Source organism: Ambystoma mexicanum, chromosome 9, assembly GCF_040938575.1.
Source record: "Ambystoma mexicanum isolate Mex_15411 chromosome 9, UKY_AmexF1_1, whole genome shotgun sequence".
Lineage (NCBI taxonomy): Eukaryota > Metazoa > Chordata > Amphibia > Caudata > Ambystomatidae > Ambystoma > Ambystoma mexicanum.
Window position 1 is genome coordinate 729,377,746 of NC_090931.1, and position 24,428 is coordinate 729,402,173.

The window sequence follows — 24,428 nt, forward strand, 5'->3', positions numbered from 1 at the left end:
CATCAATGCAGAAAATTCCCGCAAAATACAGGACGGTTGGCCATTTCATTATTACCTTTGTTTTGTGTACTTAAGAACATGCTTGGCATTGCCATTTTGTGCTACTGCTATGTGTGCATCACTTTCACTAACTTTAAGTGAGGGAGCGCCATTACATCTCAACACTCGCCCCCATAGGTGACATTACTTGCAGACAGTACTAGCTCAAACCGTGTACTACTGCTATTTTTCATAACGTTCGTGCCCAGCGTAGCCCAATGTGCCATGTGAGCACCTACGTCCGGACAACAGGAAAGAAAACACAAGGTAAAACAGACATGCACACACAGATCTTTCGGTTCCTGTCTTCCTATACACAGTAGTTGGTCAGAGAAAATTTGCATCATTTGTGGCGAACACTCTTTACTGTCACCAGTGGTTTATTTCTTCATAGAATGTTCACAAGAAAGTGTAAGCTGCCTGAAATGCATGCTTTTTCCATTTTGCGGGTAACTTCCAGCATAGTATGCTGTGTGTGCTTTTGTGTATTTCTTTTGTCGTCTGGCAAAGCAGCAAGAGGATTAATTCAAGGTCCTTGGTGGTTCGTGTGGGAGAACACACTTTCTTTTAAAGCTAGGAAAGGTGCCAGTTGTTGTGTTTTTGTGATGTCTTACATCATAAAGGTATGCATGTTGCTTCTTATTGTCGGAAACGCAAATGGACATACAGGGCCATCCCGATCCTCCAGATAACGATGAGCGTGTACATACCGCTTATGGTAATCTTCTAATGATTGTTCCACAATCCGTCAGTTGGCTGGTGGAAGGTGTAACACGGGCAGTAAGGTATCAGGTAGCTGCTAATGAAGACAAATACATTTCAGTAACAATTATCAGTGGCAGTGTAAAGGACAAGGAGCCTGAGGGAAGGATGTCACAAAGGGCCCTAGATGGCCGGTTCTTGTACCTTAGAGTTAGCTACTGTGTGTTAGTGCGTACCATCGGCTGTCCGCCCACAGGCTTGCTGTCCGCTTTGTATGTGCCACTCTCCTTCCACGGCTACACACATGCCCTTCGTCTTTCAAACATTGCCAATAGACCCTTCTTTCATATGTTTGCTTTTCACAACAGATGTTACTGCCAGCGAGTGTCTTCAGACCCCCGGCACATTCTCTTTGTGTGTGCCCAAACAAACATACAAAGCAAAACAATTCTCCTACGGGACTGCTCCGACTGCAGGACAATGCAGGAGCTGTTTTTCCAAACATTGACTAATAATATATTAGATGTCGATCTTTGTGTGCCAGCCGAGTGCTATATGCGCCTCTGACCATTAATATTTTTAATGCAATGAAGGCACATAAAACTGTTTGAAAGGTCATTGTAAGGACAGTACAGCCAGTCTTTTAGCACACTATTGAACATACAGTGTACTGTTTCAGTGCAGGAGTTGCATTCATTTTCACTGTTGTGCTCCATATATTGGTTTGCGTGTCCTTGAGAATCATGTGAACAAAACGAACACCAATCATAGTACTCATTTAGGCTGAATTCTGCAGAGATAGTACTGTAATGCAGCGTGCACGACTATTCATACAAAACCCACTACATTGCAAACGGACAAAGTGCACAGGATGGTACGTTAATAGTTATGTACACCGAATTGTATCCTACTAAATTTTAAACCATGTACACATTTTATGTACAGTTGTACTAACATATTTTCTGCAAATTCAATGGTTATACTGTGTCTCCAGGAAATCGCACTGTACGGCGTACTAAACACTTGCAGACTACGTTTACGGAAAAAATGTGCGCTGCGACTGCACTAAGTTATCTTTCTTTTTTTTTTCAATTTCATACAACATCTACATGTGGAGCAATTCATGCGTACCACTCAAGCCTATTTTACAATGAGCATTTCCCCTGTTCATAGAGAGGTATGTTAGGTTTCGATTTCCGGCCATCACGCGGCTACAAAAACAAAATCAGGTGGCAACGTGTTAACATTTCATACTGCATTTCCGATTCTAAGTAGTGCAGTTACGTAGAACTTACTTTTACGTACATGGAGACATGCTGGTACCTTATAGATGGTGCAATGAATGTACAGCTGATACCATCTATACATGTACATTTATGGGCCCTAGCTACTATTTATATGTGCAGTGTCTTACAAATCAATGGTGTATGTTGGCAGACTGTGCCCAATTGCTGCGCATACCTGGGTGGCAGGGCCTAATTACACACTTTAGTGACTTTGGGCAAGGAGGTTTTTGGGCTTCTCCTTCATCAAAGGAAACACATTCCTTTACAACTTCTTCAAAGATTGTACGTCGTTCAGTATAGTGGCCTGAACTGGTTGTGTCGTGTTGGGTGTCCTGACCCACGTTTGAGCTTCATGCTGCAACATTTGGTGCTGTGGGCTTAGAAAATCTAAGATGGCCAAAAAGCCCACATGTACGCCAGAATAGGAAAACTGTGCAGTACTGGCATGGAAAACATCATGATGGCCAGAGCTTCCCAGAAAATGCAAAGGGAAATGCATGAAGAATAGGCTGCCACCCATTTTGCCGATGTTATGGGCACAGAAGGGCACTGCCTAAAACCACCATTGGGCTACACACAGTAGCCTGAAACCATTGCAAAAGGGGCAATGCTGATTGCCAAAAGCAACCCACAACTATTGGGAATTCATTCCTTCAACGGGCACAAAATGATTTTACTGCAGAACCACACCAGTGCCATGTGCTGAACCTGGATAATATACTTCCATGTAAAATCTCTTGTTTGGAATGCATTCATTCAAGACTGATCCAAAAAATGGACGCAGTACCGATAAATACCTCAAGGCGGCGCTAGCGGTCTAAACTCTGACAGGGAAACTGCATGTCAGGAGTTACAGGAGAGGCCTTTACATCAAAGGCTGGGAGTTAATTAAGATCTTAACCACATGCTGTTCCCAGAAGACAATCTGATTTAATTAACAGGCCAAATGGCTGGGAACCCTTCTCACCTCAGGAAGCCCAGGAAACCACATGGTCATACTAACCAAATGCAAAGTGGCTTCCTGGTCTGCTGACCTCAGCCTCCCAGAGACAACACAATAGGCTCTTGCACTTGAATAGAATATGCTGATGTTGACTGTTGACTGTACACAAAGAGCTCCCAGCAGAAGAGACATGTGATCACTGACCCACCCAAGTCTTGGAGGCGGACTCTGAGAACTGAATTGAAAGCAAAATATATATTTTACAGAAACACTGATAACTCTTGGTAACCGGATGACAGAAATGTGAAATGTGGGGAACCTTAAAATGGAAACTTTGCCTACAATTCAAGCCCAAACTCCAATTTGTGTGATGTTCTGGGGCAAAACCCCGCCATTTATTGACACCACAGACACTGTATTTAAGCTAGACAAATGGAAAGTTACTGAGATATGTGTAGTAGGGGGGTGTATATGTGTATCAATTTTAATGAAAAACCAATGTTGCATAACCCACTAAAAAGCGCAAAATGTTGCCATTTCTGGATGCAAGCTCTTAGAAACATCAGTGTTTGAACAGAGTATACCTCATGTGATACGTGATGGGTGCATGTCATTTCAAACCACTGTGTATCTATGAAATATGTCTTTAGGTCAAATATAGATTTGTGTGTAATTTGACAGGGGAGTGTCCTTTCTGCAAGCCATTAAATGACATCATTCTGACACACAATCCTGCTCTCCAGTGAGAACGCAAAGAATTCTCCAACATATCAGAACTCTGAAGGGGTTGGGCCTAGAAAGCTAGCCTCTCCACCCACTTTCAAACCACATAAAAAGGGACCACTGAAATCTAGAGAGGAGTTCATTTTCCATTTTCTTGCGGGAAGCTTTGCCGGACCACACAACATCCAGAAGATACCAGTTCCAGACTGACTCCAGCTACATATTCCAGAACCTAGAACTTATACTTTAGAACCTAAATCACAGGCCTAAAACCACAAGCTGAGTTCTCTGCCACAGGCCTCAAATCATTGCAAGCTACTCACAGCCGGGCGAGCTGCTTGAATCCCTTGCCAAGAACTTTTGCCAGGACCAGTGCAGAGATCCAGGAGCCGTGCAGAGACCGCTGTATCCGGACAGACCAGACCAGAGATCCAGAGTGACCCAGACCGCTGTGAGCAGAACCAGAGAGCTGACCCAGATCACTGTGAAGTGCCGAGACCAGAACCGGAGTCCAGTCCAAAACCTGACCAGATCCGTTGCGAGGCCTATTTCAAAATATATTGTGAGTACCTAGCAGAACTGTGCAGAACCAATCTCTTAGTTAAAATAATCTAATCCAAACTATTTTAATCTAACCAGAACTGCCTCCTAGAAGTTGTCACTTGTTATTTTGTAAAGCTGCACCACTGTCATTTATCAATTCTGCAGCTGCAAAGCTGTCACCTGTCATTTTGAGTTTACTTAAAATCCGAAAAACTACCTTTATTTAATCGTCCGTATCTCTGGAACCGTTTGGGCTACGAACTTGGTTTAACTTTCATCTGAAAGCTTAGAATCGGAGCTTTCCAAAAAGCCTAGAATCCTACTCCTTATACTTGTTCCGCAATCACGATTCACGCACTCACGAATTTTACCACGATTTGGCCCGATTTCTTTACTTGTAAAAAGATAGCTGCTTTTGCCTGAACTGCTAAGATTCGTTTGCCTCTTAATCACCATCTCTGAATCATTGCTAAAGTGAGCCTGAACTCATCCCAAGTATCTCTCACTCACCCTGAACCTCCTAAAGGGAATTAAAAGCATTTTCAGCATATTTCTCACTTCATTGCCACCACATCCAAAGCCCTTGGGCCTGTGTTTTAAAACTCATACCTGATTTCTCTAAGTTGCTGGGGGGGGAATTGAACTGAATTATATTTGATTGCATTTCTAAGAACTGTATGCTCTACTCTTCTTCTCCTTACATTGCAAAAGGGGGGGGGGTGAATTGTCAAAGAAAAGTGATTGCTTGTTTTGTTGAAGTCATATCAAGTATTTCTGTACTGCATTTTATTCCTCATTGCTTTTCCCTTGAAATCATAAAAGTAGTTGTGCTACTTTATCCATCCTATACCAACTCCTCATTGATTGTAAAGAAGTGTGCTAGTGCCAGATTACCCATTGTTCATCAACATCATATGTCTAAGTGTACTATCAGATATTAATTTATTATAAAGTGTGATATATATATATTGTTTAAATTCTCAAATAAACCTTTTAAACTTGCAAAACAGAACTACTTCTTGGCTCAGTGGGGTCAGGGAGATTCTAAGAGAGGGGTGTTATATAGGGGTAGTCATCCATAACTCATGAACTGGACATAAAGATATATCAATAAGGGTTTCCATTCAGTATCCCAGACTAGGCATCGACTTAGCTGTAGTGTTGAAATGAATCTTCTTACAGTCGCCTGTGTGGTACATTATGGTTATTCCTGTGAAGGTGTTGTTGCCAAGTGATACCTTTCTGTGTGTTAAGGTAGTAAGCTTGCAGTTATTTTTGTTTCCATCTGCATTGTATGTTGAAAGCATTCATATTATGTATTGCCTATGTGATTGTATATGTAAGGTGGAACAATTATCGAAATTGTATGGCCTACACAATATGCTATGGTTTGCATTTTGTACCACTTGCTGAAATGGAATTGAATAACAGTTAAGTATAGATGCATAGAGAAAGCATTCATTAGGGACTTCTTCCTGAATGAAATGATTGCAGAGAGTGCATTTATGTTTCCACATGTAGGACAACTGAAACATTTTTTCATGGGTATGGTTTTGCTTTCCAATACTTGCAGTAAGTACATTACAACTTCCTGTGGATCTCCTTGTGTGTTTAATGTGAATTTAACATTCTAACACAGTAGTCGAATTCCTGCCTTATTCGTGAGACACTGTAACTGTTTCCAGGATTGTTTACAGCATTTCTGTACAGGACTATCATTTGTAAACACAACTTGTCTGAGCCGTTTAAATAAATGTTTCAACAATTGTTGGCATTTGCAGTACCCAATTGTTTGCTACATTTGCATGGTAATTTACACCACTTGAATTCGAAAATTTGAATGGACCAGGCAGTTTTGTGTCTGAGTACTTTTTGCTTAGTAAACTTTGTAAATTAGATTTCCTACACTAAAATGGTGTGTTGCTAACATTTTGATATGATGGAAGGTGCTTTTGCAAGGAGGTCCAGAAATGCATCCTAACAAATGTCTACGTACTCCTGTGCATTTGCCCACTAGCCAGGAGTTCATAGTTTGTAGTATTTTACTTTTTCCTTTGTCGATGCCTTTCACATCGTGCTTGAGGAACTGCTGAAATGACTCGATAGAGTTGTGGCGACCATTATACATTGATGTGCAAGGCCATTTGTAGATGGGCCATATTGATTCGGTACCATGGAGAGAGGCGTCTAAGTTTGATGGGGATATTTGTGAAAGCAGTGTTTCTTCTTCCATTATGCTATTGTCTACCTTTTCATAACCTCGTACAGTGGTATGTATGGCAATTTGGTTTCTTTGCTCTTGTTTGTATGATTCTTCATTGAAGTATGGCTCTGTGCTGGTGGTGTGACTCTACTCACCTGTACTGATGTTGCCAAAGTATTTATGCTGATATTGTGTTTGTTTTGAGTGGTTGTAGTTTACAAAATAATTTGATTAGAGGATTCATTCTCTTTAAAATGAATAGAACACATTTTAATTTCAAGAGCATTGCATTGTCTACAAGAGCTTCCAGGATTACCTTTTTGTGGTAAGGTTTAAGGGTTCAGGGTGATTTCTCCCCTCTACTTATAAGGTTCTGAAGGAATTTGTGGTGGAACATTTTTTGTAAAATTACTTTTTTGAAATGCTTCTTTGTGGTGACATTAGCATTTGTACATGCTCTATTAACAGTAGTGACAGTGGCACAATTTTCACTACCTTTTTTTTCATTTCTACATTTTGACAGCGGCATTACATACTCCTTACTGGTTCGCGCTTTTGTTTTCCTTAGTGACTGCATTAACTGTTCTATTTCAACTTTCTATACAAAATCTGCTAGGGGTGGATGGCTGCTTCCTATGCTTTTAGGTAGAGCTGGTCTATTTCTGTGTTAGTTTGTACAGAGTTCCTTTTTGCTAGGCATTCTGTAGCAGCTGTTGGAGAAAAAAGGAAAGTGTGGGGGTGCACATTTTGTTATATATATATATATATATATATATATATATATATATATATATATATATATATATATATATATATATATATATATATATATATATATGTGTGCAGCTGTACATGAATGGATTTATATGAGCGTAGGAATACAGATAGAGGTGTGTGATTGTGTAATGGTGTGTTAGTGTAATGTGGAAATGCTATATTGCTATTTGGGAGTTAATATAATGGTGGCAATATGATTACACAAAGCGAGCAACTGCTGAGGTGCAATGAGTAAGAATGAAGCAAATACCAGTAGGTTGATGCAATTGTGTACCTTAATATACAAGAACACAGCACAGTCTCAGTAAAAGGTGAAACTCCACGATAGCATTGCACTTACTTCGTTGGCTGTCGAGAGTACCCTTACTCTGGGTTGCATTTTCAAGTTGACACGCCACTGGCTTTCAGGACAGAGGTAGTTACTGCAAATGTCAAAGAAGACAGTAAGAAAATATGTTTGTTAATGGCATACTGACTGCATTTGGAGAATACATCACTCAAAAGGGTAGGGGGATGTTTTGGCAGGAAGAATTGTGTGTGTGTAATTGGATGGCTTTATATCTGGTTGGGGATTTGGGAGCATTGGCATTGTAGGTAAGGGGGTAAGTGGTCCATTTGCAAGTGTGCCGTATGATGTGCAGTGTATCAAGTGTGTGCATTGGTGTGGGAGTATTCTCTTTGCAAATGAATTAGTGCTAACTGTGAAGGGTGAGAAAAAGGTTCAAAAAGGTGTACAGCTTGGAAAGGAAAATATTTTCATGTGTGGAATTCCATTAACTTTTCTGCACATATATACTTCCTACATGAGTAGATCAATCAATTCACTTGTTGGATTTATGTATACACCTTTACGATTGGTACTGTTGTCAATGCACACATACATTTTTTTGCCTTACTAAGTAATGTTACTTTTGTGAAGTGTGCAAGGTAAGTGGCAGGCACCCTGTTATCATGCATGCAATGTGTCTACTTGGTTTAGGTTGGTAGGATACATTCAGTGCTCCTTTAATGTGACCAATTTACACATTTTATTGGAGATGCGTTAGTGTGGAAAAAAGTCATCCAATTGCCAGAAGGAAAGGAGAGAGTAACTGTTTGCATATTACTATGACTGAGATGGGTAAATGAAAACTTTCAGAACACATACCATTGCAATTGGCATTTGATGGTAGGTGATGGGAGAAATGACAGTATGTTTTTTGAGTTCAGTGGCAGGTACCCTGCTCAGAGGCACTTATAACAGAGTTGCAAAAATACTGTATAAAAAATATTGACACCTGTACTTTATGGTGGTAGGTGCAGATGTGGATGAATCTGGATGCATAAATCATCGATAGTTTCACAGAACTTTCTACTAGAGGTGCTTTTGAATCACACGAGACTTGCACTCAGAGTGTTTACCGGTACATATGGAATGTTGCACAGAAATGATAGTGTTAGATGCAGAGGTCTTGGATGTGATTGATGGATGCGTGTGTGTCTATTTAACAGAACGCAATGAGGGAGTGCTGGAAAAAGAGTAGGGGAAAGGGAAGAAGGACTGCTCCTGCTTTACTGGGGCGCGGCCCGCACGGTAGTTTGGGAAGTGCACGTGCCACATACTGCCCTTCTCACTATGCTGGGCATGGAAATGGGACAGTGGGGATTATCCAATCAGGTGTTGAATGTGTGCTTCACAGGAAGGGGCGGTAAACTTTTTTTCATTGCTCTGTGTAGTGAGGCTGGCAGAGATGGGGAGACACAAAGTGTTGATCGTGGGTGATGCCTTTGTGCATGATCTGCACAGTTATGCCCAGGAAAGAGACATTGCTGACAATCTCAATTTGGAGTGAGTGGAGGCTTTGTGGCATGGTGTGCATTTGTGCAGGTTTGGCACTGTGGTTGTACTTTGCAGAGATGTGGCCACTGTCAATACTGTTGCTGTTGTTGTGGTGCATTATGGAGCGGTTCATAGTCATAATACCGAACTTAGAAATCTCGAAAAAAAAAATCTCGAAAAAAAGGCCGAAAAAAAAATATCAAATTTTTTTTAATGACGGTTTTTTTTCGAAATGGGGGGGTTCCCCTCCAACCCCCCTTTTTTTCTATTTTTTTTTATTTTAACCCTTTTTTTACTTACCTGACCCAAAAAATACATATATTAAAAAAAAAAAAAATTGATATTTTTTTTTTCAGCCTTTTTTTTCTCGAGATTTTTGTTATTCGAGATTTTTTTTCGGACTTTTGACCGACCACCTGATGGAGCCCTGCATGTGGGTCACATCCCTTGTGCACATTTGTTCTGTTAACTGAAGAATCTGGTGAAAGCAGTGATGCAGGTTTTTCCCATTGCGAATGTGCTTTTCTCATGCATACCACCAAGAAAAGTATGGGACTATCCCAATGTACTTTGTCCCCAGCCAGAGGCCGGCAGGTGTCTTATCAACAGAGGCATGTGTGATTTTTTTGTGCACTGCTCGGATGTTCTCCTGTGCCAAGAGATCATTAATTCTCGAAATGTCTCCTTTTTCCATGCAAATGGCATTTCTTTGTCCGCAATTAGAAATGCTATTTTGTTTTACAATCTACAGGATGCTTTGAAGAGGTTACTGTAAGACTGTAAGGAGGAGAAAAAAAAACTAATACACCTATAAAAAACAAAAAAAAGGTGTTTGTTTACGTGCATCTAAAAAAAAGAAAGAAAGCTCTTTTAAGAGCCACTACTAAGGATGAAATCGCCTACCCTGGTTGCAATTTGTTCCCCCACTCCCGTACAGAGCACGATAAGTCTGCAGACACCGCAGTAGTTCCAGGATCGCACCTGCTACCTCCGGGGCTTTTGAGGATGGCAGGCATGTAAATGGCACTATGGAGGCTAAGGGATTGGTCAATATGTTTTCTGGGTATGGTATGCACGCAGAGACTGTGGCAGAAGGTCTCTTTGTAGAGAGGAATGCATAATCATATGCATATGGCTGTGTCGTTCAGGAGGCAGAGTGTATGGATTTTTGGGGATCCTACTTTATTATTTTTTATTTACTTATTTATTTTTATTATTTGTTACACGTCCAGACCCTCGGGTGTCACAGAGAGGTTACAAGACAGCTTAAAAATGTGTAAAACATTGTTATATTGGTTACTTTACATTTTGGAAGGTAGGTGCAGAAATACAGTGTACACATATTCACTAACAGAGTACTTCAGTACGGAGTCCTTACCTGGGTGCTAATATTGGTTGAATAACCAGGTTTTTAGCAGTTTCTTGTGGTTGTGAAGGAGGATTCTTTTTTGATATTAATAGCTAGGGTGTTCCAGTGTTTGGGGGCTAGAGCGGTGAAGCTGCTACCCCCTGCTCTAGTGGATTTGAAATGGGGAGGAGCCAGAAGGAGTTTGTCGTTAGATCTTAGTGATCTCCTGTCATCTTTTGGGTGAAGGTGTTGTTGAGGTAGATAGGTCCTTTTCTAGTCAGGCATTTATGTGTGATCCATAATGTTTTAAAGATGATTCTGACTTTGATAGGGAGCCAGTGAGCGTCCTTTCAAGTCTTGGAAATGTGCTCTGATTTTTTTATGCCTAGAGCTGCTCTTAGGACTTTGTTTTGCAACAGTTGCATTTTGGCTAGGTTAGTGTTGGATGTGCCTAGTAATAGTACATTGCAATAATCCAGTTTTGATAGAACCAGAGCTCTAGCTAGAGTGAGGCAATTTGCTGGGGTCAGGAATTGTCGGCTGAGAGCTATAAATTTGGAGCTGTAAGCCGTGGAGGAGGCAAGTGCATTAATCTGTTTAGTCATAGTAAGACTGGCATCAATGCACACTCCCAGTGTTTTGACTTGTTTCAACACGGGGATAGCAGTGCCATTGATGTTGATGGGGGAGTATTCTGGGTGGAGGGTTGCTATTTTGGTTGGCGATCCTACGATGAGGACTTCTGTCCTCTCATCGTTCAGACAGAGGCTATTTAAAGCCATCCAATTTTGTATGATGACGTAAATGTTTTTGATAGTTACAGTGTCCTGGTCGTAGTTGCCTGTGAGAGGTATGAGGATCTGGGTGTCATCCGCAAAATTTGTGTATATGACACCCATATCGTCTAGTGCTGAGAACAGGAGTTTGGTGTATGTGTTGTACAGTGTAGGGGAGAGACAAGAGCCTTGGGGAACTCCTATAGGGACTGGGATGGGATTGGCTGCTTCTTTCCCTATGGACACTCTGGAGGTGCGGTCGGTTAGGAAAGATTTCACCCATGCTGTGGCTTCACTAGAGAATTTAAACTCACGGGCGATTGACGTGCAGAGTTTGTCGTGGTCCACCAGGTCAAAGGCCGCGGAGCGGTCCAACAGCAGGAGAATACAGAGTTTCCCAGAATCTCTGATAGCATCCATCTGGATTTTGAGGTCCAAGAGGGCAGTTTCCATGCTGTGGTTAGGCCTAAAGCCTGATTGTCTGGTGCCAAGAAGCTGATTACATTCCAGATGGGATTGTATTTGGTTGTAGGCTAACTTGTCAATGATTTTAAGTAGGAACGGTGTGATGTCGTCACATTCCTCCCTTGTCACGTGTGAAGGAACACGGGGCAGCAGGAAGGGGAGGGACGGGATATGACGTGGGGTAGGGATTCGGAGACCGTGTGAGGAAATAAAAAGACGTGTTAAATGAAGGCTCCGCGTCTGCGTATTATTTCAGGGGTAACGTTTTACCAATCTCGACACTGGCGACGAGGGAACTCACGCAGCGATCACACGGAAGCGTACGGCGGGTGGGAGAAAATATACACTCCCCGCCAGCTGAAACTCTCCTTGAAGTCCGCGGGTGGAGCGCGTCGGCTCCCCGCAATTGTCACACGCGGTGCGCGAGTGGAGCACAGTCGGCTCCTCGTGACCACTCCATAGTGGCAAAGTCGTCCGTGTGGTGGAGCGCGTCGGCTCCCCGCGACGGCCCTTTCAGTGGAAAGGATTTAGCCTGCGAGTGGAGCGCAGTTCGGCTCCTCGCACTGAAGCGTGTGAGTGGAGCGCGTCGGCTCCTCACAGCGCTTCCCGCCAAAAGGAAAGGCGGCAACACCAGTGGGTGGAGCGCGTCGGCTCCCCGCGACGGCCTTTTCAGTGGAAAGGATTTGGCTTGCGAGTGGAGCGCAGCTCGGCTCCTCGCACTGAAGCGTGTGTGTGGAGCGCGTCGGCTCCTCACAGTGCTTCCCGCCAAAAGGAAAGGCGGCAACACCAGTGGGTGGAGCGCGTCAGCTCCCCACAGCACACAAGGTACAAAAACTACCTACATTTTCGTGTAATACATAGACTTTCTATCAATTTCAAGTCCAGTTAACGGGAGACACATAACTAGTGTCATCCAAGCTTCCACACCAAATCAGTGCACAGTTATATATCACCTGTCATGCTTGATGATTCATCTGAGGAATCACTAACTGTACAAGTAACCCCTGCCAGATCAACTCGCACAAGCATGACGGACGGCCTAATAACTCAGCTACCCCCCAATTTTGACCTGAGCGACACCAGCACACTGGGACCAAGGTGGAAAAAGTGGGTGAGGGATTTTGAAGTGTGTCTCAAGGCGGTAGGGCCTTTGGAGGATGAAAGGAAACACAGTTTGCTCACACATGCCATAGGATCAAATGTGAGAGATATTTTGGATGAAATTCCTGAAGATGACATAGACACCTACACCAAACTGAAAACAACCCTAACCAACTACTTCACGCCACACACAAATGTGGACTACGAGCGTCACATTTTTCACACCACTAAACAACTAAAAGGTGAAACAATGGATGCATTTGTGATGAGGTTAAGAATAAAGATGAAACATTGCGATTTTAACAACTACTCGAATGAAGAAGCCCTTCGCTCACAGATTATTGTAGGATGTGAAAGCAGTGATTTCAGAAAAAGACTTCTACAAAAGGCTCGAAATCTGGAAGAAATTCTACGCCTAGCTCGTTCCGAGGCGGCACTAACAGCACAGGTGGAAGGTCTTGACGGCATCACCATCATTCACGGGAAGCATGAAAGTTTACACAAACTTGAGAGCAACACCAAAGGAAACACAGATCCATTTTGTTATCGCTGTGGACATGAATATCCTCATGAAGGCATCTGCCCTGCCATGGGTCAAATTTGTTCTGCCTGCGGAGGGGAAAATCATTACAAAGCTGTGTGTTTCATCTATCGCAGCAAAATCAGAGGGAGTGGAAGGAATAGACGCTCCTCACCAGAAAGAGAATTTAGGCGTATGAGTCCCAATCGTGAGTCACACTACCAGAATGACGCACCACGCCGCCGACAACGAGAAGAACCGTCAGATAGAAGACAATCAAAACTCACACAGGAGTGGCGCGACAGCAAATCTTCATCCTCCGGGCGGAGAAGACGTCCCCGGAGATATGTCAGGTGTCTGGTGGAACAATCACATTCTGACAGCATTTCCAGCACCTCCTCAGAGGACAAACCCAAGAAGGAATCAAATCCACGCAAAGGAGAACCAAGAATAAAAGGCTACCTATATGCACTGGGAAACCCTACGGCAAAAGAGAATAACCCTACTCTCATCATCAATGTCAACCAAGTGGCGGCTGAATTTCTGGTCGACACGGGAGCCACTGTAAATGTAGTGAGTGAGGAAGTGTACAACAACATGCCAAATGCACCACGCCTACAACCAGCGAGAGCACTCATTTTTCCATATGGCTCCAAGACGCCGCTACCTTGTAAAGGTTTTTTCACGGCATCATGTCGATACAAAGATCACATAAAGGAAATACCCATGCATGTCCTCAAAGCAGCCACTGATAGTGGATGCATTCTTAGCTACAAATCTGCAGTCGACATGGGTCTAATTCATGTTCTATACAGACTCATGATGCATAAGCATCTAGATCCCACTGCCAACATTGACCAGATTTTCCCTGCGTTATTCAGAGGACTTGGAAAGTTGAAGGACAGACAAATTGAACTACACATAGACAGCAACATCCCTCCGGTAGCACAACACTACCGTGGTATTCCCATCAACATACAGAAACAAGTAGAAGCTGAATTATTGAAACTTTTGGAAGCAGACATAATTGAACCTGCTGAAGGCCCCACTCCTTGGGTATCCCCCATTGTACCAGTCCCGAAAAAAGACTCTGCTGACATTCGCATTTGCGTGGACATGAGAAGACCAAATGAAGCAATCTTGAGAGAACGTCATCAATCTCCCAGAATAACAGACATGGTGCATTTGCTCAACGGAGCCACAGTATTTTCAAAACTGGACCTCAATAAGGGGTACCATCAGTTGGAACTTCACAAAAGATCCAGATACATAACCACTTTTGCTACTCACTTGGGCCTCTACAGATACAAACGGCTCAGTTTTGGAGTTTCTTCAGCAGCCGAAATATTTCAATCGGAAATTCATAACATAATAAAGCACGTACCAAATTGTCTGAACTATAGTGATGACATCCTAGTTTTTGGACAAACTCAAGAACAGCACGACGACACCCTCATGCGCGTATGCATGGCACTGGAAGAAGCACACCTCACCCTGAATAAGGACAAATGTGAATTTAGAAAACCAACCCTGCGGTTTTTCGGTCACATCTTCTCCAAAAATGGAATGACTCCAGATCCCGAAAAAGTCAACGCACTCACAAACACAACACCACCGACCTCCGTCACCGACCTGCGATCGTTTCTTGGTCTGGCAAGCTATTGCACGAGATACATTAAGGATTTTGCTTCCGTCAGTGCACCCTTGAGAGCCCTCACCAAACTGAACGTCGATTTCCGATGGACGGATGAATGCCAACAGGCGTTCCAAATTATCAAGGATCGCATCGCTGATGCCAAAAACATGGCATACTTCGACCCACAGAAACACACGGAATTGATAGTGGACGCTAGTCCAGTTGGCCTAGGAGCCATTCTAACTCAACTAGATCACAACGATGGCCAGGCCATACACATAGTGTCATATGCCAGTCGCAGCCTCTCAAAGACTGAACAAGCATATTCACAAGCGGAGAAGGAAGGTTTGGCAGTCGTGTGGGCATGCGAACATTTTCATCTGTTCGTATATGGGAAGCCTTTCACCATAGTCACCGACCACCAGGCACTACTATTCATCTATGGCAATGCTCAAGCCAAGATGCCTCCCAGAATAGCTCGATGGGCTTTAAGGCTACAGGACTATCAATTCAACATCATTCATCGACCCGGAAAGGAACAAAATCCTGCAGACTTCCTCTCGCGTCATCCCAATCAAGACTGCCACTCCAATCCATCCATTGCAGATCAATACATCATGTATGTGGTCCAAGAATGCACACCACAAGGACTGGATATGGAACAAATAGCCAGAGAAACCAACTTGGACCCCGCTATACAGGTCATTATGAGATGTCTTGAAACAGGACATTGGAAACAAGCGAAACAACTCAAGGAAGGTGCAGAGGAAGAAACCAAGCAAGACATCACCTGTCTACTCACAGTAAAGGAATAACTTGCAGAAACAGAAGGACTCTTACTAAAAGGGACAAAACTAGTAATTCCTCGCTCATTAAGGAAAAGAGTCCTTGAGCTTGCACATGAAGGACACCGAGGAACACTAAAAGGATGTTAAGACAAAGGGTATGGTTTCCCCAAATGGATACTCAAGTGGAAGAATTACTGAAAACATGTCCCACGTGTGTAGTTCTTAACCCTCAAACCAGACCAGAACCCCTCAAAATGACTGACTTGCCCAACGGAACCTGGGAAGAAATTGCCGTAGATCACTATGGTCCTCTGGAAGGGGGTGAATATGTCTTAGTGGTCATCGATGAGTACTCGAGATTCCCAGATGCACAAATTGTGTCGTCAACAGCAGCACATCACACTATCCCCGCCTTGGACAGAATGTTTGCCACATACGGAATTCCAAAGGTAGTGAAATCGGACAATGGACCACCATTCACCGGACAAGATTTTAAAACCTTTGCAGAATACATGGGTTTCCACCACAGAAAAGTAACACCGCTGTGGCCTCAAGCGAACGGCACAGTTGAACGGTTCATGGGAAGTATTAAACGAACCACGCAGATAGCTCGCCTGACTGGAGAGCCACTGGAAAAATTACTATGCAAGTTAATGAGAGACTACCGAAATACCCCACACAGTACCACTGGCAAGTCACCATCAGAAGTCATGTTTGGCAGAAATGTGCGAACTAGACTACCGCACATAGAACTAGAGGAAGAACGGTACAAAGGAGACACTGAAATGAGACAACATGATGCGGCCCAGAAAATGAATATGAAAACCATGGCAGATAAGAAAAGAAGGGCCGAGGATAATAGTTTGGAGCCGGGAGACATCGTCGTAGCGCGACAGCCACAACATCGCAAAAACATGGCATCGTTCAATGAAGAGCCCCTCACCATCACACAAAGGAAAGGCTCTCTCATCACAGCTGAGGGAACAGCGCACACGATGACAAGAAACAGCTCTCACTTCAAGAAAATGCCAGGGATCATACCACTAGTCGAACAGTGCATACCAAGGGACACTCTGATGCGAGATGCACCCTATGAAGGAGACCAAGAAGATTCCGACACTGATGAGCTCCGTTGGCCACCTCAGGAATCGCGCGAAAGAAGTAACTGGAGACCTCAAAGATCTCGACGTCGACCACCGCGTCTCATTGAGGAGATGCCCTGATAGTGAACTTAATGTTTAGTATCGGGGGGGTGTGATGTCGTCACATTCCTCCCTTGTCACGTGTGAAGGAACACGGGGCAGCAGGAAGGGGAGGGACGGGATATGACGTGGGGTAGGGATTCGGAGACCGTGTGAGGAAATAAAAAGACGTGTTAAATGAAGGCTCCGCGTCTGCGTATTATTTCAGGGGTAACGTTTTACCAATCTCGACAAACGGCACCGTGGTTATGGGGCGATAATTGGTCGGAATGGTTTGATCTAGGTTTTTTTTTTTTAGGAGTGGGGTAACCCAGGCTTCTTTGATGCATGTCGGAACTATGTTGAACTTGAAGGAGGCGTTCACAAACATGGTGATGGTGGGGGTCAGCGTAGAGGCACAAGCTTTGACTAGTTTGGCTGGGACGGTGTCCCCTTTGCAATTGGACGCTTTTAGTTTGGAGATGGTGTTGAATACAAGATCTTGGGTGACAGGTGTGAAATGGAAGGGGGAGGTGGTGTTGTCACTGGAGGAGACAACGGGGTTGGCGGTGGGGGAGTTTTTATCTGCTAAGAGTAGTCTTTTGGTAGTGATTTCGTTCTGCAGCATAGACATTTTGGAGGCAAGTGCATCTTGTACGGTGGTGCACCATTCTGTACTCGCGTTGGTGGGTGTATCAATAGGTAGCAGGTTTTCCAGTTCTCTAAGTATAGAGAAGAGCTCTTTCGAATCTGATGCTGCATTACTGATGCGAGCATTGTAGGCATTGGCTTTGTGAGCGATGATGGTTGTTTTGTAAATGGTATTAGCATCTTTGAAGGCTTTGGCCAAATCAGGGGAGGGGTGTTTACTATGGGCGTGTTCGAGGGATCGGTTTTTCCTTCTTAGGGTGACTAGTTCTTCGTTGAACCAGAAATTGGATTTTTTATTAACACGTCTTAGTTTGGTGGTGACCGGTGCTATTGTATCGATCGCTGTGGAGAGGCATTTGTGGTAATACTCCACTATGGTAGTAGAATAGCTACTAGTGATAGAGTGGGTTTCTAGAATTTTATTCAGAATGGGGTCGAGATTCTCTATTGTGAGTTTTTTGGGATTTCTGCTTTCAATGGTATCCATAATTATGTCCTTAGGCGGGCAGGGATCGTAACTGGTGATGGTAAATTCTATGCAATGGTGGTCTGTCCAGCTGAGTGGGATAATAGTGATTTTGGTGTTGAGGGTAAGGATCCAATCCAGGGTTCTACCCTTATTGTGGGTGGGGACATTGACGTGTTGGCAGAAGTTCATGTCATTAAGTGCTAGGAGAAGGGAGGTTGCTTTAGTGTCTTGGTCATCGTTAAAGCCAAGATTGAGATCTCCAATGATGATGCATTTCGTTTTGGGTTTGAGGATGGGCGCCAGTATTAATGGGATATCTGTTTCTGGGTGGCTATTAGTGCTAGGAGTTCTGTAGATAACCACTATGTTGATTAAGGTGTTTTCTTTCATGGCTAGTCTAGCGAGCAGTAGTTCATATCCTGCGATTATTTCAATAGAGCTTGATCTTATTTTGAGGGTGTTTTTAGTTATGATAGCAACACCGCCTCCCAGGGAGGTGGTTCTATCAGCTCTGAGAATAGTGTAGTCAGGTGGGATGGCCAATGCTAGTAAGGGACCAGAGGCTTGGTGTAGCCAAGTTTCTGTGATTATTAACAGATCTAAGTCAAGGTCGGTGATAAGATCTTGTATTTCTATGGAGTGGGTTCCTAAGGAGCGGTTGTTGATAAGTGCATTTTTGAGGCTGATGAGAAGTTTGGTATCCTTTGTGGATGCATTCTTAATTGGTTGGTTGCTAGGCTCCACAAGATTACTCGGGGTTTCAGTTGCTAAAGGGTGAGTTGGCTTTTTGTTTGTTTTGGGGGCCATAGGTTTGGGTGGTCTGGATAGTAGGGTCATGGGGGTGTGATTGTAGTAGGGTAATTTAGTACAAACTCTTTGGCGGGACGTTCTCTCAATCCCTGAGATGGGGTATGATTTATCATTGCCTGAGAGTTTGGGTAATGAGAGTAGGTTGGTATGGTGGGTGGATGTCGGGAGGTCTTCCTCAATTATAGTGCTGCGGTCCTTGGGGCTGAGGGTCAGGCTGTGGATTTACGGGAAGGGGGGTGTGGTTGGGAGGAAAGGAGTGGGGCAGGCGATGGGGTGGTGTCTCGGCAGGCCAATTTGGTGAGGCCATTACTGAAGGTGAGAAAGTGGTTGTTGGTGCAGGGGGTGTCAGCTTGGACAAGGCAGAATGGGAACATGGTGAACACTATCCAACCTATCATGTCAGAGAACGTTGAGGAAGGTGAGGTGTGGCTGGGTTATCTTAGTCAGTCAGGGTGGGTGATAGTAGGGAGTGGGCAGGGGGTAGGCGGGAGTGAGTGAGTTCAGTACCTAAGGGTGTGCAATAGTCTTGGATGGGGCATAATACTAGGCTAAATGCAGTTCTCACATGCAAAGCACCACTAGGCTAAATGCAGTAGTCCCAGGTGGGGTAAAAATTAGGCTAGACAAATTAGGCTGAATGCAGTATATCGAATTGGACACAAATTAGGCTAGATGCAGTGGTCCCAGTTGGGGTACAAATTAGGCTAGATGCAGCATACCGAGATTAGACACAAATTGGGCTAGATGCAGTGGTCCCAAGTGGGGTACAAATAGGCTAGATGCAGCATACCGGAATTAGACACAAATTGGGCTAGATTCAGCATACCGAAATTAGACACAAATTGGGCTAGATGCAGTGGTCCCAAGTGGGGTACAAATAAGGCTAGATGCAGCATACGAAATTCGACACAAATTGGGCTAGATGCAGTGGTCCCAAGTGGGGTACAAATTAGGCTGGACAAATTAGGATGAATGCAGTATACCGAATTTGACACAAGTCGGGCTAAATGCAGTGGTCCCAGGTGGGGCAATACAGGCTGATTACAGTTAACACAAGTTGGAGACCAGTGGGTTGTATAGTAGTGTCAGGTGGCAGGCTGTAGGATCCCGGGGTTAGCCTGACCAGGCATGCTAAGGATCAAATTGGGCATCATATTGTCGTAGGCTTGGGTGGAGCATTACTTGTGCATGGGCAGCCAAAGTTTAATACATGGAGATAATTAGCTTGTGCAGATTGATATTCGGGTCTGTGCAAGTGAGGTGCGGTAGGGCTTGTGTTCAGAAGGTGGCAGGTTGTTGCAAGGTCTTACCGGCAACGTACGATGACTCATGCATCTAGGCGTGTGGTGATGTCAGGTGGCTTCGGGAGGGTGGCGCGGGAAGCACGTTGCATGAGACTATGCAAGTGCCCCAGAACGGGTATGTGGGGATTTCCTTGTGGCTCCGATGCGGCGAAGACAGGCGTAGACAGGCAATGGCCATTTTGCTGGCCAGCCCTTCTGGTGCACTGGCTCTCGCCTTCCGGTTGAGGGTGGGCGTAAAATAGAGAGAAAGCACCCAATCCTGGCTGCGAGCGGTCGCTAGGAGACTACGACGCTCGTTAGTAGGTGGCCATTTTAGGTGGGCCCACGTGTATAATAAACATGCAACAGCTGATTGTGAGGGCTATACATACAATGGTTCAAAGTGCATGCAAAACACTGTGGAGTGGCTGCAAATTTTGCATTCCACCATGTGGATGTGCAATGAAGTGGCTGATTTTGGGTCCTCTTTGTGCCACTTTAGTGACGCTCGATCATCCAGACATGATTCTACATTGTAGAGTGAAGTTTAGGAAATGTTACCGGAATTTCTTTTCAGTTTGCAATGAAGGAGGCACTTGGCCAGGTCATGGGTATGTTTCCGAACTCCTGAGTAATTTTTTCTCACATTTTGCAGACACAGATGTGGCTGCGTTCTTCTTCATTTGGTCCACAGATGGAAAAAGCGAGGCGCAATGTAAAGAAGGCTGTTTGTGCCTTTTTCAGAGATGTTGGCATGTCCTACTTCCACAATGCAAATATTACATTTAGTAGCACTGATGGAGTTCATCTTACTGATCATCAGCTTTTTCTCTGAACTATCCAAAATGCATAACTGCCCTTTTTGCAAGTACAACAAGCATTTTTCTAGTAGGTGTTGCCCATTTCAACCCTTCGAAACACAACCAAACACCATAAAAAGCCTCTTTTTAGAGCCAGCACTTTCTCCCGCAATCGACCACAATGTTTTTGGCGTAGCCAACCCTCCCATTATTTACTGTGCAATCTGCAGAGCTTATATGCTGTGTGACGGCCTGCATCCTGTCATTGCCAATTCCATTTTTTACCTCTGAAAGGTGGCTCAAAGAGGAGCCTTTTTTAAACGTTTTTAGTATTTTTTGTTGTTTTGTATCTTTGTTGGTGTTGTAACACATGACACAGAGGGAAAGGAAGGGAAGGGAGGGTACAGAAGGTCCCCCAACCACAAGGGTAAGATAGGGCAAGTGAAGAGAGAGGAGGATGTTGGCTGTCCCTCACATAGGTAAGGGGCAGTCATTCTCATGCTCCCAGATCAAACCCTCAATATCACTTCAGTGTTGCTCCCCCCTGCAGAGTACTGTGTCGCAGTACATGCACAATACAATGACTATTGAAAGGTAAGGGTCTGCTGTGCTGCATATGCACTGCAAGGCTGGTTTAGGGATCCACTGCCCCACAGAAGTGTCTCTGGTGGTGGCAGGAGCAGATGCAGAATATGCTATAAAGGAAAGTAACCTACTTCCTTTTTCAAGGGCACGACCATCCAAACTGCTGCCTTGTGGTTGGATTTCAGCTGTTGTCGCATGGAGGTGGTGTCATAGCTGTACAAGCCAGGTTTTCCGCGAGTGAGTCAGTGCATCTCACTTGGTTAGCAGGACAATTTTGCACATCTCCTACGCTGGTAAACAGTTTCCACACCCAGCAGCGATGCTGGCTGCAGGCATTGGGGATTTGCTCTGCTTCAAGTTCGTTATCCTCTTGATCCCGATCTACATCACCACGCCTGTTCCCTTGTCCAGGCCCTTCGGAAGGAAGTGGTGGTGGGGGTGAGGTTGTGGGTGCTGCTGACTTAGAGGCAGCAGCCATGGTTGCCATTATTTGCAAAGGTAATATAGCACAGCAGAATTGATCAGAAAGCAATTCCAGCACAAAGCAATGTGGCCCGCTACTCTGCTCTGCAAAGCCAAAAACAGAATGGGGTGTGGCCTTTTGTAGGGTTGATGTGGAGTACTTGGTACCGGAAAGCGGGCCTAAATCATTCAAAAAAATAGTTCCATGTGCAATGGCACAGTGTGGCATGTTTGTAAGGGTGTACTTTCACAATAACACTCCTTACATTGCAGAAAACAGTACTTTTCTGATGTCCGGTGGAGGGGATCATGTCCGGCAAATAAGGGCCGACGCGCAGCGTGGATGCGGTCACATAGTGACATTGCAAATGTTCTTGAATGGGACAGCTGTCCGCAGGACACATATTGGGTGAAATATTTTGTGCACATGTGCATAGGTGTCCTACGAACAGGGTGGGCCTCCCCGGATTCATTAAAATTGCGACACTTGTCCGGTGACCATTTTCGCACAAGCTTGGTGTTTTGTAGACTACATCAAGTGCAATGTTCGTGTGCACAGCTGTTCGTAGGACGTGGGTGGATGCCTCAAACTTCTGAAAGTATGTCACAACTTTTTCCCACCATGCTGGGCACGGGCGGTGTTACCAGGACACAGAGATTGACATACGGATGTGCATAGCTGTGGAACGATCACACGTGTGCTCCCACAACTAATTAAAGGTGCATCACAAGATGTGGACCTGCGGCCAGAACTGGCATCGTACAGATACCTGCATTGTGACTGTGCATACACCAGGCAGGTGCGGTGTCCATAGGAAACCTCAATTATGCTTAACTGCCGCCATTCCGGACAGTACTGTGCGCCACAGGCTAATAATGGAATTTTAAAATAAAAAGAAAAGCCACCCAAATACTCAGCAACACTTTACATCTACACCTTTAATTTCTGACATACATAGACATTATTGGGAAAGGGAAGGGGTAGCAGAAATTGATACATACACTGAGAAATTGGGGATTTTTAAAGGTTCGTCTTGAGGGGCGCCAAGCATTGAGGTCTCATCACAACGTTTCTACTCACAGGGATATTGTTGGGGATGGTGGGCTGGGAAATGAGGAAAGGGTACACGTGAAGGTGGGGAGGTGTATTTTATTTTTCCCATCATATGTCCTTGTACAAAATCTGTTAAGGCAGCTAAATTGTTTAGCAACTGTTCCATTTGGCGTCCAGGCTGTCTATGTTGTTTTTTTACAGAGTTTCCTTCATTTCCTGTGGACATATGCTGTTGTGGAAGAGGTGCCATAGGTGTATATGAAGCAATACATATTAATTGTCTTACTTTTCAGACTGTGCTGCGTACCAATGAGGTTACTATCGTTACTCATTTTGTCATGAGCAAAATTCTCTACCAGCTATTCCAGGGTGATTGGCATTGCAAACATCATGGTTTTCCACTATTGTACACCTCACAAGCTGTGCAACTATAGGATACATTTTAGTGTACTTACCGCGTTGTAGTGACGTTCTGCTCTCAATACTTTGTAGTCCTTGCTCTGCAATTTCCTTCTTCGTTTCTATGTAAAGCAGCAGTGCAGTAATATTGCTGGATGCAGACGTTATTTTGCTTATTAGTGCATTCTATCATGTTGTATACTGTATGCTTTTGCTCTGTTTGTTTCACAAGTACAGAGTTTGCAGAGCTACTCCGTTTTCCCTTGCAATGCACATACATGGTGCTCTTTGTATATGTTCCGTGTCTTTGCTGAATGGTATCACTATGTAAGAGACCCCCTGCCTTTTTCAGCAGTGTGAATGCTACCCGATATACGGGAACAGACGCACAGTCTGCGGTTACTGTGCCCATCGACATGCAGATATCCATATAACCACCTGGCGTAGATATTTCAGTGACCAAAAATAAGTGAGCCAGATATGTGATGTCATCAGTGATGTCATCAATGACATTTGTGATGTCATTTTTTATGTCCTCGGTCTCATCTTAGCAGTGCACAGTGGTGGCGCAAGTTATAGTTGCTTAGCTTACCATAACTGCCACATTTCTGAGGTTTTTCAGTTTTACCTGTAATCATAATGTCCCTGTAACAACGTTTTCCATTGAATTTCATAGGTTTTTATTAGAGCAACTTAACTATAACGTCCCCTTAACTACGTTTTTTCATTGATATATATATACTACACAGCCACATTAGTGGCTGTGTAGTTTTGGTTAAGTTGCTAATCCCATAGGAAGAGCACTTTTTGGGCGCGTATAACTCGCTCCCCTGGACGAATCCTCACCAAACTTTGCAAAAAAAGTATATGGCCCACTCTGAATTTGCAAAGTTTTGTGAGGTTTGGTCCAGGGGGGGCAAAGTTATAGGGGGGTCCCAAAATTTCTTTTTTTCCCATAGAGGGAATGGGGAAAAAACTTTGCTCACACCAACAGGTCAAAGCGCTGGACGGATTTGCACCAAATTTGCAGCAGGAGCACCAGCTTGGTCCTGAAAGCGTGCTTTT